This window comes from Toxorhynchites rutilus, chromosome 3 (assembly GCF_029784135.1).
Source record: "Toxorhynchites rutilus septentrionalis strain SRP chromosome 3, ASM2978413v1, whole genome shotgun sequence".
Classification (NCBI taxonomy): domain Eukaryota; kingdom Metazoa; phylum Arthropoda; class Insecta; order Diptera; family Culicidae; genus Toxorhynchites; species Toxorhynchites rutilus.
In genome coordinates, this window is record NC_073746.1 from 240807356 (window position 1) to 240822326 (window position 14971).

Here is a 14971-nt window from a genome sequence, read left to right on the forward strand (position 1 = left end):
TACAGGTCCGAATTGAGCGTTTGGCCATCGGGAAGCAGCTCATAATAGATTATTCCTTGACAATCCCACCAAACACACAGCAGAACCTTCCTGGCCGTTAATGAGGGCTTGGCCACCGTCTGAGCCGCTTCAGCGGGCTTCGACCACGACCGTTTGCGCTTCACGTTGTCGTAAGTGACCCACTTTTCCTGGCCAGTCACCATCTGCTTCAGAAACGATTCAGCAGCGTCGATTTTGTTGCGATTCAGCAGCGATTCACATGCGTCGATACGGTCAAAGATGTTTTTTTGCGTCAACGTGTGTGGCACCCATACATCGAGCTTCTGAATCCAAGCTTCTTCAAATGGTTAATAACGGTTTGATCACTTATCCCCAGCTCTTGGCCGATGCTACGGCTGCTACTATGCCGGTCTTTCTCGGCTAATTCAGCGATTTTGTCGCAATTTTCGACGACAGGCCTTCCGGAGCGTGGCGCATCTTCGACGACCTCTACACCAGAACGAAAACGTGGAAACCATCGTTGTGCGGTGGAAATGGAAACTATATCGGGTCCATAAACTGCACAAATTTTATTGGCAGCTTGAGATGCATTTTTGCCTTTGTCATAGTAGTACTGTAAAATATGTCGGATTTTCTCTTTATTTTGCTCCATATTTGCGACACTATAACTCACGAACGACTTAACCAAACAAAACACTGTCAAGAACTATATTATAGCGCGCAAAAATACCTTTCCAACAAGCTATAGTATGACTCGATACAATGAATACAACTATAACTACGCGCTTACAACGACACCTCGCGGAAATACCGCAGGACTTTTTTGACTAATATATTGTATTTCCTAATGGCATGTATCAGATATTTTTGGCTTGAAATTTACTGTTGTGTGATTATTGTTGCATAAAGTCTGCTTCATTTAATATTGGAACAAATTCTTTTGCTCATTGTGGCGCTCCTAGTGGACGGATTTGGAAACTTTTTTCACCCACGTGTCGGGAAATTCATTACCTTTCACCATGTATTTATGTCATAACACCAAACGATAGCATTTTGTAAACAACCGCCATGGAAGTCGAACGGAGAGATAAAATTGTGCACAGTTTTCTTGAACATACAATAACGCCTGGGAGACGTCATTCAGTTCATGTATCATTGTAGACTTTGACGTCTCCGAGACGACATAAACTCTGCTCAATCTTTTTTTTTTCTCGCAATTTGAGACAAACGTAGTTCTGAGATATTTATCATGCAGGATAAGAAAAGAAACGTAACTGTGCACAGCCACATCCAAAATTCATCAGCTCAGAAGTTGGCAAAATTACTGGAAAATACACGAGTGATTTTGAATACCAACAACAATTCACTACTTGAGCATTATCAGGCATTCTACTCCATCAATCTAGTCGAGAATAAAAACGACGTTTCTTCAATGCCCCAGAATAAAAAACCAATTTTCCCCAGGTACTTGTTCCTCTATTCAGGTACATCACAGAACGGAATGTTTTATTTTTTTACTTCTGAAAAAGTTGGCAGAACATTTACACGACTTTGCTTTCAGTGGTACAACGCACGTAGTAATTGAAATTTAAAAAAAAACAGCCGACTCATAATTCATTCATTACCAAGATTCGACACAAACTTTGAATGTCGCATTGCTATGACTAAGGAAAAGGAAGTCTAGTATCGTTGTGAAATATTCATCCTACATAATTTTTTTCGCTGCTTCAACGGCTTGGACAGTATATCTTAACACAAATCACCGTTTGCTTGCTTATGATGAGTGATTGATCTTCTCACGAAAAATAATACAAATATTTACAAAAGACTGACTCGAAAAATCGAACAGAGGAAATTAATTTCACTTTCTGTTCTCTTTCCTTCCATTGCCTAAAGAGATGCTCAGTATTTATCGACAAACTAGAAAGACAAACCTTCGACTTTTATAGAATTTTAAGGAAAATCCTGTATTCAATCGAAGTATCGCTAATCACAAATAGAATATTTTTGCCTGCATGAAATATTACATCTTCGAAAATTCCTAATATATATATATATATATATATATATATATATATATATATATATATATATATATATATATATATATATATATATATATATATATATATATATATATATATATATATATATATATATATATATATATATCGTTTTCATCATTCTTTAAAATAGCCTAGTTGAAAAAGAAGAGAGAATTCACTTCCTGTTCCTTTTTTACATCATCATGGATTGCAAAGCATATCGCGTCATAACAATCTAAAAGGCATTATATTATACCTACAAATATAATCCGCAGCCAACCGTGAGTCGTTATTCCTCTCGTTTCCAAATGGTTATCGCGTTATTCCCATTATCCTGGCGTGTACAGATACATCCTTCCCCAGAGCTAGAGCAGATATAACACGGCGGAAAAATGCCACACAAAAGCAACATCAAGCTACAACCGCTGTTATTTTTTTTTTACTAGCTTCATTTTTTCTGTAGCGAGATGAACCCGTCGTATCTGTCCCGAATAGAATACAGCACGATAACAGATCGAAATACACATCGTAATCTGATTGTTTTGTCACTCTAGTCAAAATGGATTTTCAATTGTCGATTTTTTTTAAATTGTATTTTTCAAACTGCCCAACATGATCAAATATTATTTAAAATAACAAAAATTTGCTTCAGAGCATCACTCCAGATCGGGACATGACGGTTCAATTATTCCGAGCTGGAGAAGAAACTTTTTTCCTGTGTTCCCACTGTTTGTGGTATTCTTCCATTACATTCGGAATGTTCTTTTTCTGCAAACCACAAACGTGCACATTTTAAATCTTCTTGTCTCCCGGTAAATCCTATTAGGCAAATTCTGCCTGGTAAGTGAGATGTGTGTAATGATAATCGCTTTGGTGTTGTAACATTCGTTTTACTTTTATTGCAAAGAATGTGTGAGGAAACTTCCATTATAACGTTTGTGAAGTTCTTCTTCACTTGAATTTAATTCGTTTAGTGTGAAGAGTTTAATATATCTTTAACAAGCGTTCGATGGAGTGGACTGGTGGTTTGAATTTCTTTTGATGTGCGGGAAAATGCAGAGTGAATGTTGAATGTTGCGATGCTTCATGAATTAATTCGAAAAATGTCCAAAGTCCAATGTCCAATGTCCAATACATTCTGTCAAATACATACCAAGAATATGCCGGTCAATATTTTTCATTTTTTTATATTGGTATTATTGTAAGTGGTATCAATGTTAAATTTGATCTGTCATTTAGTGCAGAAGATGATGGACCGTGAACGAAAGAAAGTTCGAACAATGGTCTACGGTATGATGGAGGACTGAAAAAACTGTGTTTAAATAATCATAATACCTACTAATGTATACTTGTTTCCAATTGTATAAATATGAAATCGGATTTTTTTAATTGAAAATACACGATTATAGTTCATGAAGGGTTTAAAATATTTTATTCAAAGTAATGATCATTGGAAGCTGCACATTTACCCATCTGTTGTTCAAATTCACGCCATCGTGCAATTTTTTAACATTTTTATAAGAATTGAATCGCCTCTCAATGAGTACGAATCCCATCGATGATAAAAGGTAATCAGAAAGAGAAGTCTAAAAATGAGCAGCACACTATGGCTTTTCAGGCGGTCAAAAATCGGAGAAGTGGCTGTCACCGATTTGTGTTTCTATATTTCCTATAGAAAGAAGACACTCTAACTAAGAAACATTCAAAATTTCAGAACTGCAGCAGGTACTATACCCGAGATATCGAGAAATGAAGATGACAAATTGCAAAAAACACATTTTCCATAAAAAAAAGCGAATTCTAAAAAAAATTGACCATAATAACTCAAATTCAAATTGTATTCTTATAAATGTCATTGAACTGGCTTTTCGAGAAACTTGTGATTAAGTGGTTTTATAGGTAAAAATAAGATTATAAAGCATAGGAAAAAGAAGAAAACAAGAATAAAAATCATAATTTCAACTTTGTTGATCGGCATCTATTCACTCCCAGGAGCTCTCGGATCGAAAACGAAAAAACATCATAATCAATGTTAATGTCAAATTGCATGACAGGTCGAGATTTAAAGTTATCTCAATAAAAAAAATTTGTCAAAAATCGTTTGTGGCACCAGTAAATGAAGTCCGAATGAGCTTATATTTTGCATAGGGTATATTATCGTGCAAATAACATTTCGTAGCATGTTCCGAATGAAAAATCGAGATAACTATTTTTATTGGCACCCAAAACCATACTTTTCGTTTGGTATTCCGAAAAAAACCCAGAATGTCGATTTTTGACAAAAAAAAATTTCGATATGACACTAGATCTCGGCGTTTCATGCAATTTCAAGACATTTGACATAAAAAAAAAATTCGAAAAGCCCGATTTCCTTTACCTTGGGGGGGCCCACCCAAGGTAAAGGAAATCGGGTGATTTTTCGATTTTCAAAAAACTCAAACTCAAACCGCTTTGCGACACTTTCCCTCAGGTCCGATTGAGCTGATATTTCGCATAGGGTGTTTTTTCGAGGTAGTGAACATTTTTTATGGGGTAACTTTTTGGAATTCGAGATGACCAATTTCATTGGCACCCTACTGGTGACCAATCACTCGATTTTAAGCAAAAATGAAGCACTTAAAAAAAACTTTTTTTGTCTTAGAATCACTGTTTGTATAAATCTATAAACAGCCATTCCATACCAAACCGGTGTAGTGGTTCTCAGATTTTCGTCAAAAGCGGCGATTTTGTTCTTTATCGCAATACATTAGACCCGTATTTTTTTATTTTTTTTTACATTAGGGTGACCATTTCCATTTTAGGGTGGATCTAAAAATCAACTTTTTCCCCTTTTTTCCAAACATGACTTTTTTCAAAAATTCATAACTTGTGAACTAATGAACCGATTTAGATGATCGACATATCAAATTAGCTAGTCTTTTTTGGAAAAATTTTAGGTTTTAGTTTAGTCATTATTGATTGTATTTGCTTTTTTTATAGTTTTCATGGGACCAAGGGCGATATATTTTTTGATATATTTCATATATGAATGAAAAATCGAGATAACTATTTTTATTGGTACCCAAAACCATACGTTTCGTCTCGTATTTCGAAAAAGTTCCAAAGTGTTAATTATTGACAAAAAAAAATATTTTCGAGATGCCACTAGTTTCATGCAATTTTAAGACATTTGGCATCATAAATTCTTTTTCGAAAATCCCGATTTCCTTTACTCCCCCTTGGGTGATTTTTCGATTTGCTGAATTCGGAACTTGCTGCGAAATGTTGATTTGCACGATAAAATACCCTCTGCAAAATATTGGCTCATACGGGCTTCATTTACTATGGTCGCAGATCTCAAAATTTTAGTTTTCTTCAAATCGGAAATCGGGGTTTACAAAAAAAGTTAAAAAGTTTTGACGTAGGACTACGTCTAACCGGAAGATATAGGGGGTGAAATGGAAATCTAGGCACTGAACAAGTAGGAAAAAATGCAAGATTTGGAACGCTTATAACTCGAGCATTTCTCAATAGATCGCAAAGGTTTTTGCATCAATTGATAGGAAATATATCTACGCATCTATCATAACGAATAACATTTCATTTTTCTTGAGATAAATAATTGAATAATTGTGAAATATCAAGCATTGTCAAAATGCACTATGTGCCCATTTTTTATTGGTCCATTTTGTGCTCCTCAAATCGAACCGACCAAAACGGGCAACCAGAGCAGCAGCGAAATAGAATGAACCACGATTGGAAAGGAAAAAGAAAAAAATGAACGAAACATTGGTCGCAGTCTCACACATGCGTAATTCTCGAGCCAGCCAGTCAGCTTAAAAATCCCCGCTCCGCTGCCGTAACGATCATTCTCATTCAAACCGTACACCACATCGGTTCGCATCACAACACATCAACAAACCAACCCAAGCAGCCATGTCTGGACATGGTGAAGGAGGAAAAGTGAAGGGAAAGGCAAAATCTCGCTCGAACCGTGTTGATCTGGAGTTCCCCGCAAGGGTACCTAGGCCGAGCTCGTTAGTACCAGTGCACCAGTTCACCTAGCCGGCGTTATATAGTTTCGGCCGCCGAAGTGATCGAGTTAGCTGGTAAAGCTGCTCGCGACGATAAGTGGCGAGTGGCAAACGCAATCGTAAAACGGCATCAGGTAGCAGAAGAAAAAAGTTTGTTCTTTATACAAACTGCTTTGGTGGCAAATCCAGAACAAGGCGGCATCGAGGGCGTTCGAAAACCAGGCGTTTTCAAAACCACGAGTACTAAGTTTTCTAAATTGGAACCATTCCATAAAACAAGGCGCTTTTCAGTGCCATTAAACCTTCCAAAAAAGAGTTTAGGAAATACAGTTCAATGCTTTCTAAAACAATATCCAAAATAATAATAAAACACAAATTGATTTTTTCATAATTTGTTTGCCAGGATATGATGAGTATGTGAATTTGGCAGTTGTTCTGAGCTTATTGATTTTCACCAATTCTTAAATTGCTTCTAGATTGAAAGTACAGTAATTTACACTTATCTCGACATTTAGCTAATTGGACGGACCAGTAATGCGACATATTTAGTTGGACATTTTTGTAAACATAGAGTTCGGGGTCCAAATTATGACCCCACATTGAAGGTCGACACTGTACCACTGTCATCGCAAATGTTCAATTACAGGTTAAAATTACCTCCAATCCGATACTGAGTGGTGGTAATGCGACGTGCCATTGAATGTAATTTACTGTAAAATATGTCACAAGCTGGATGGGAAGAAATTTTCCAACTGTGAAAGCTGTGGCGAGTGGCAAATGCAATCGCTAAACAGCAAGGTTTAGCCGAACAAGATGGGGATGTCGAGTGATAACAAAACAATAAACTCTTTAGATTGAAGATAATTTTGAGATCCTGAAAAGGACCCTTTTTAGCCTGCATGTGAATCCAACGAGCGAACAAATCGTAATGAATGTATTTTTTTGCCATCGCTCCCTTTTAACGCTCATTCGTTCGTCTCGTTGGACTCGCCCCTCTGGCTGAGTCCGCCGATTTTTCTCTATCCTGTGAGTGTGTACCGCTAGAGTATAAAACACGCGGACCCCAAACAATATCTTATTTTCCTTCAAACCGTAAACCCGTGTGGTTGTACGGCATCAGCATCGTGGACGTAACAAAGGAGGACAAGTTAAGGGAAAGGCAAAGTCTCACTCGAACCGTGCAAGTCTCCAGTTCCCTGTTGGTCGCATTCATTGATTGCTCCGCAAGGGTAACTAGGCCGAACGGATTGGTGCCGGAGCACCAGTATACCTAACAGCGATTATAGAGTTTCGGCCGTCGGAGTACTCGAGTTGGCTTGCAAAGCTGCTCACGACAATCAGAAAACCCGCATCAAGAACAGAGCAGCTTCGGTTCGGCGCTCATCAAGGCAACAATTAGTTTCAGTGAGTGGCAAAGTGTTTCTCCGGCACGTCGCATCAAATGTAATTTGCTGAACAACATGTCACAAGCTGGATGGGAAGAAATTTTCCAACTGTGAAAGCTGTGGCGAGTGGCAAACGCAATAGCTAAACAGGAAGATTTAACCGAACAAGATGGGAATATCGAGTGATAACAAAAACACAACACCAAAGGTTCTTTTCAGAACCATCAACATATTCATGAAGAGTAAACAGTAAACTAATCCATTTTTAAGGTACATAGGTAGGTATTCACGTAGGAGAAGAAAATAAAACAATATATTTAAAATATATATTTAACAAAAGCTGTCCCATTTGTATAGTCCTACGTCACTCCGGTTATGTCCCCGACATTACCCACCCGTCTTTTTTTTGATGCCAAATGTCTTAGAATTGCGTGAGACGTCGAGATTTATTGTTTATTAGTGCATCCGTGGCCGAGTAGTTAGCGTCTCACATTATCATGCCGGGTGTTCGTGTTCGATTCCTGTTCTGGCCGGGGGATTTTTCGTCAGCGAAATTTCCTTCGACTTGCACTGTGGTCACGCGTATTCTAGAGCTTGCCCCTCGGAATACATTCTAGGCGTGTGATTTGGCTTAAGAAATCTCAACTAAGTATTAATACTATATAAATGACGCTAGTTAATGCATTCGTTGAGACGGCAAAAGTTTCACAGGGAACGTTAACGCTATTCAAGAAGAAGAAGGATCTGCAGTGCCCCAGTCGAATGAAATAAAATATCTCGGTGTACACCTAGATCTCCATCTCACTTGGAAGAAACATATAGAAACAAAGAAAACGCAACTGAAGGTGTGAGCAAATCAATTACATTGGCTAATCGAGAGGAAGTCGAAATAAAAACTTGAGTTCAAACTACTTCTATATAAATCCATGCTGAAACCTATTTGGTATTACGGCTGCCAACTATGGCAAACAGCTTCAGCAAGTAACGTCGAAATTATCGAGAGAGTACAAAATAAGCTGCTAAGACAATAGTGTCGTACGTCGTGACTTAAGGATGGCGACGGTTAAAGAAGAACTTCATAAAACGAGGAGGAAATATGCGGAAAAGTTAAAGAATCATCCAAACCCATAAGCAAAGCGACTCGGTCAACCTATGGTTTCACGTCTGAAGAAAAAAACGTTAATTATTTAAAGTGGTCAAACGTTATCGTTGTGCTCCAGCACACATGTTAAATTTTAACAATAAGATTTGATAACAGATATAATTCATCATAAAGTTGAAACCAAATGCATAACCAAATATTGTTATTGCTATATCATGGAAGATTCAATAAATAATTGTTTGAAAAAAAAAAAAGAAAAATGTAATTTTTGGAAAAAGGAGAAAAAGTCGGATCACCCTAAAATGAAAATACGAACCCTAAAAAAAAATTTAAAAAATACGGGTCTAATGGTTTACGACAAAGAACAAAATTTCCACTTCCCACGAAAATCAGAGAACCGCTATATCGGTTTGCCAGGGAATGGTTGTGTATATATACAGTGGAACCCCGATTATCCGCGAGCGGATGATCCGCGGTGCAGATTATTCGCGACATCGAGTTCCATAGTAAATATTTAGGCCTTCCTGGAATTTGTCAAGCTCATACACTTTCGTTTTGGTCATAGCTATATATATATATAAATAAATATATATATATATATATATATATATATATATATATATATATATATATATATATAGATGAATTTTCGCATCAAATTTTCTTCAGCGATGAGGCACATTTCGAGCTCGGTGGCTATGTGAACACCCAAAATTTCCGTCTATGGGGCTCAGAAAATCCACACCTGATTGTTGAGAGGCCATTGCATCCGCCAAAAGTCACTGTTTGGTGCGCATTATGGTCTGGTGGAGTCATCGGGCCGTATTTCTTTGAAAATGAGGACGGCGAGACGGTAACTGTGAATGGTGAGCGCTATGGCCGCATGTTAACCGATTTTTTTTTGCCACAAATTGAAGATATGAATACGGATGAAATGTGGTTTCAGCAGGACGGCGCCACGTGCCAAACAACACGACCGAACATGGCCATATTGCGAACGAAATTTGAGGGACGCATAATTTCGCGTTTTGGTGATGCCAATTGGCCGTCCAGATCATGCGATTTGAACCCGCTAGACTTTTTTTTGTGGGGTTAAGTGAAAGACCGTGTCTATACCAACTCTTCGCAAACTCTTGAACATTTGAAAGACAACATTCGTGAAGTTATGACCGAGATACCGTCCCATATGTGCCGAAAAGTCATCGAAAATGACCTGTTCCGGATCAAGGTATGCGAGGAAGCCCTAGGTAGACATTTGAATGATGTTGTATTTCACACATAATGGCATAAAACCCTGTATATATATATATATATATATATATAATATATATATATATATATATATATATATATATATATATATATATATATATATATATACAACAATCTTTCTTAAGATACCATCCCACAATTCCCTGAGGAATAAATACTGAGAAAAAATCCCAAAAATCAATATATTCTATATTACGTTCTGTGACTTCCCAATATTTTAGACAAATAACCCAAGCAATGCTACTGCCATAGGGGTACCATAGGAAGGTTGGCCTTCGTCTCAAACATCTGCCTTTGTCCATATTACATTACATATTATAAATCTGTCAATTTGTTTTTTATCGTAATAAATATGTCAATAAATCACAATTAAACTTCCACAATTTTCTTTTCATACTGTTTATACGCTAATTACGAAAATCATTTGAGTTTACTAGGCATGACGATTACATTTTGCGTTACGCACATTCTCGTTAAGATGAGAATGTTGATAGTTGATGAAAAAAAAATCCTATATGAACAAGTGCAAATGATTTGTATGAATGGATAGAAATACAAACAAATTAAAAAAAACAACATCATTTCCCCCCCTCGAAACTGTAAGACTCAATTACGTTACCTGAACCGTAAGTAATCTGCCGCCTTCGCAGCTCGATGAATTGATGTAAGACAGCCACACAAACAAAACGCACACGTTTTTCGTTCGAATCACGCGAACCAGAATACAGCTGTTTTTTGTAACTTTTGTTCACCGTCAACTGGAAAAGCTTATTCACCTCTAAACATCAATATTCAATTTTCTTTGCCTTTTTCACGCACACGCTGTTCCGCACAGATTAGACACACAATTCACTTGGCTCGTGCCTTGTCTTCTAGACCGCACGTTTCAACGACGAAAACCCCAACAGCCAAGAATAAACCCATCAACCACTTCACTTTCGAAGCGACGGAAAATATCTCCACTGTAATGTTAAATTCCAATTCGCCGAGTGTTGAGTTTGTTTGAAAAGATGTTCTAGCTTCTATTTCAACTATATCGAATGGGTTCGCTCCAATACATACCGACAGTTAAAACTCATGGTTTCCCGCTCGCCCAAGTTCAAATATTTTCTTAACCACAAATAATGTCTAGAGCACGAATCTGTTTAAACAAGTGCACACACATTGGAAATACGATTCTATTTTCCCATCAACAAGCTGGGAAACTCGTCACCAGAAATCTCGGACAGATTGACTGTTGATTGAGCAACTACGCGTCACACTTATCTGAAGGCGCCCAAATAAATAAAATCCCTTTTCCACAAAAGTCAAGAATTGATGAGATTGGACAAAGTTCGCACGAACCGCGGTGGATGCACGTCGTAACCGATTCAATTCACTGCGTGAACTGAACGCTACTTGTAACATTTTGCAACATTTTAGCAACTCGAGATAGGCGCGCTTCTGCTCGCATAAGACGACAGCATCCAAACATTGCGCTTGAACTCTCCGCGCGCTCGCTGCTCCTCGGCGAGGAACAAAAGAGAGGGAGCGAGAGTTTATAGAACTGATTCTTGGCTGCGACGCGACAGTTCACGAGCGATTCTCGGCTGGCGGAAGGGATAATGTTCTATTTGAAGGCAGCGTTGTCAGATGTCAGCTATTCAAACACAACAACGACCGACAACAACTATCTCGCCATATTCTTGAGTATTAACGATTTTACTGCCTGGCGTGCTTCCATTTCACATTCCTACAAGTTGTTCTTATTATTTTTCAAGATTTTCTTGTTAAATACACCAAAAGGGGCGGTTAATTTTGAGTTCGTCTCGGAACATGTGGTCAAGCGCTGTCATGCTGACAAATCTTTTTGCAGTGTCTTCTAGGGTATTTTGTACCGCTCACTTTCAAAAAATTCTGCCAATTTTTGAGCGTTCAATATAAACCTTGAAGGTCTTCAATTTTGCATCTTCAAAATTTTTCGGATGACCCGGCAATTATTGCCTTCCGTATAATAATCACCATCTTCTAATCGTCGTGACTAATGCTCAATGCTCACAAGTGGAAGGCAATGGAGCATGTTTGTATTTAGTTTCGGGCCGACGAATGAAAACTTGACTGCAGGTTTCATCGAGTGGAAACAGAAAAAAAGTAACACTTCATGCTGTTTGCGTTTTGTGTTTGCTCAAGAGACACTCGCCATTTTTTCCCAAAGTAAGCACTTTTCCATGTATATTTGCTTGTGTAATAATTTGGATCCACCCAGAATTTTAGGCTCATTTGAAGCCCATAAATTACTTCCGTTGATCTAGAGCCACCTTCAACAATGATCCCAAACAAAGCGATGCATCAAGTAGTTTCAGATCGTCGCGGTAGACTGACTTAATCTGATGTAAATCCTGCCCGTTCCGTACGGATTCATTTTAACCTTGATAAGTTCTTCATAATTTTTGATGGTCTATATTATACAAGATGCTTCAACGCAACGATACATTAATATGATGGGCTAGAATCTAGCAAGATGATTTGAAATGGTAGTAAATGGATTGTTTTGTATCGTTAGTGTGACATATGGATGTTTTTCCAACTAAATATTACACTGTTTTCGTTTCGGTATATGAACTATATGTGCTCCAGTTCTGGTCAGGGGACTTGCACTGTGCTCACGCGTATTCTAGAGCTTGCCACTCAGTATGCATTCAAGGCGTGTTATTTGGCTTAGAAATCTCAACTAAGTACTGGTAAAAATAACGCAAGTAATACTACGTTGAGAAGTTCCTCTAGGAACGTTAGTGCCATTTAAGCGGATGAAGAAAATATGAGCAATAAACGACTGGCAAACTCGCGCTTATAGAGAACTGACACACGCGACTTTCCGACTTTCGACGTAGTACTACGTCTTTTTTTGCTGTACTAGGATTTGAGTTAAAGGTTTCGAAAATGACGAAAATGACGTTGCGTTTAAGGTACAAGTTTTTGAGTGTTTTTATCTCTCAGCCGCATGAAGTGGTATGACAGTCATTCCATTCGATGGATATAAGGTCCACGAGTTCTGATTATTACTCATCGACTCAGACAAACATGTTTCAATAGCTCAAAAATGCTTCGAAAACAAACTGTTCAATACCCAAATCTATACATATGGGCACCTGTTTGAAAATTCATTCAGTAATGATTGCTCAGCGGTTGACGATTATCGAAAGATTGTGCTCTCCCTGATCAATCCCTATTGCAAAACATGCAAAATTTTCCGCCTCTGAATGCATTCGTTTTCGTTTTCCGTAATTTTATTCCAGGGTCAATGTAATGGGGGTAAACCCCATTCAACGAGGGTAAGAAATCAAGACTGCCCAAGCCAACCCGTCGTCGGAAGCGGCGGTTTCTCACACGCAAACCTGTGTTCCACTGATTGCACAGTTAGTTTGAAACATAGGATACGATGCTTTAGCTAGATCCGTGCGTTACATTACGTTTGCCCGGTTAATTTTTGTTTTGAAATATATAATTCATTGCAATTCAAAACTATTGCAATTGTAGGTATCTTGGTTTGGACATTTAGCGCGCAAAATCATAACTCGTAACAAGGTCTTCGTAGCCTAATTGGTTACGTGTCCGCTACTAGGCGAACGATCATGAATTCATAACTCAGGGTCCTCAATTGACCATCTTTGTATGTTATTCTAGCAACTCCTTTCACGCAACAATCATCATGTCGCAGACGCAGACGCATAATGCTTTTGAATCCGTTCGCTTTTTTGAAGAAAACCATAACCATTTTGCTTTTTGAATTAGTGTGACTGATAATTACTATTGTATCATTTTAGTGTAGTGTCAAGCATTGTACCTAGCTGTTGACAAAAAATGGCCAAAATCAAAACAAATATTTGCGTTTCACAAACCCATTTCCGGAGAAATAAGCATATTCAGAAAATGATTTTGAATCTGGACGGATCAAAGTAAACGATGAAATTTCTCATTGAAGGAATTGTACAAGAGTGTCCGGAATTAAAAACAAAATTGTCCGGATTTAACCACACAATGAAAAAAATTACAAATTATAATAATATAACATGATTTTATGGGATTCTGTGATTCATAACTTACATGAAAGCATCCAATTCCATAGCAACAGTAATTTTTCGGGCTATGATATGTCAATACTACGTCTTTCATTAAGGGTGCCAAATCAGAAACAGGTCTCGTTTTATGAAATAAAATTAACGTTACAATACCGCGAACGGATGTTGACGATTTAAATACCAAACGAATCGGAAATTCCCTAATGTTATACATTACAATGCCCTGACGTGTAAATTGTTTGAATTGATGAAAACTAGAAGCTAGATCCATTATCCCATACATAATTCTGCAACTGCAACTTATCTACGAACAACGAAGAGGAAAGTTGATTAACGCTCATCTTATTTCCTTACAAGAATAAGACAACTATTGAGTGTTTTGATTGAAAAATTTTTCAAGATTACCTTAGCATGGATTCCCTCCCTTTGTTCGATTCCTGGGAATGAGAAAACGGACTCGCTAGGGGCGCTTCAGAATGCACACTTCATGAAAGGCAAATTACTTATAATGAATTTTACCACATTCCTCGTCAGCACATACTCGAAAGTTGACAGCGCATGTGGAATGAAGATGAGTTCGGTCGTTGGTTACACACGATTATCTCTAAGGTCTCGATGAGTGCATGGTTCAAGGGATTCGTGGTCGTGATTTCATTCGCGTGATATCTCGGCTTATGTCCAATCACTACAACCTAAACGCGCATCTTTATCGCATTGGGCTCACAGCAAACAATTTTTGTGATTGTGGCGATGGCTACCACGACATCGAGCATATTGTCTGGTCGTGTATCCGGTTCCATGCTGCCGCTCTCAGCTCTCCAGAGCTTTGAGGACACAAGGCAGACAGTCAGATATTCCCGTCCGGGATATCTCAGGTAGCCGTGATCCTGATCTTCTGCTTCATCTATACCTGTTCCTCAGAAACGCCGATGTCAACGTTGAATGATGTTTCCTTCGTTGTATCCCTGTTTCATATCCCTCCTACCCGATCTACAAACTTTAACTTAGTCGCGGCAATACATACACACACACTATTTACAGATACACGATCCGAAAGTTGTGCAGTCCACTGATCATTCACCATGAGCTGAGGATT

General features: G+C 38.1%; 1 protein-coding gene across 14 annotated transcripts in view; it reads right to left on the reverse strand.

The window, feature by feature from the left end:
* Nucleotides 1-14971, reverse strand: part of LOC129775055 (solute carrier family 22 member 21) — a 119396-nt gene that overhangs the window by 54871 nt on the left and 49554 nt on the right. For 2 of the 14 annotated variants that reach the window (XM_055779256.1, XM_055779255.1), the window contains exon 1: nt 10437-11191. The exons of the other annotated variants lie outside the window; for them this stretch is intronic. The gene's annotated coding sequence lies outside the window, so the exon portion shown is untranslated. Of the gene's footprint in view, nt 1-10436; nt 11192-14971 lie in introns of those variants that run through there. 14 annotated transcript variants of the gene reach the window in all.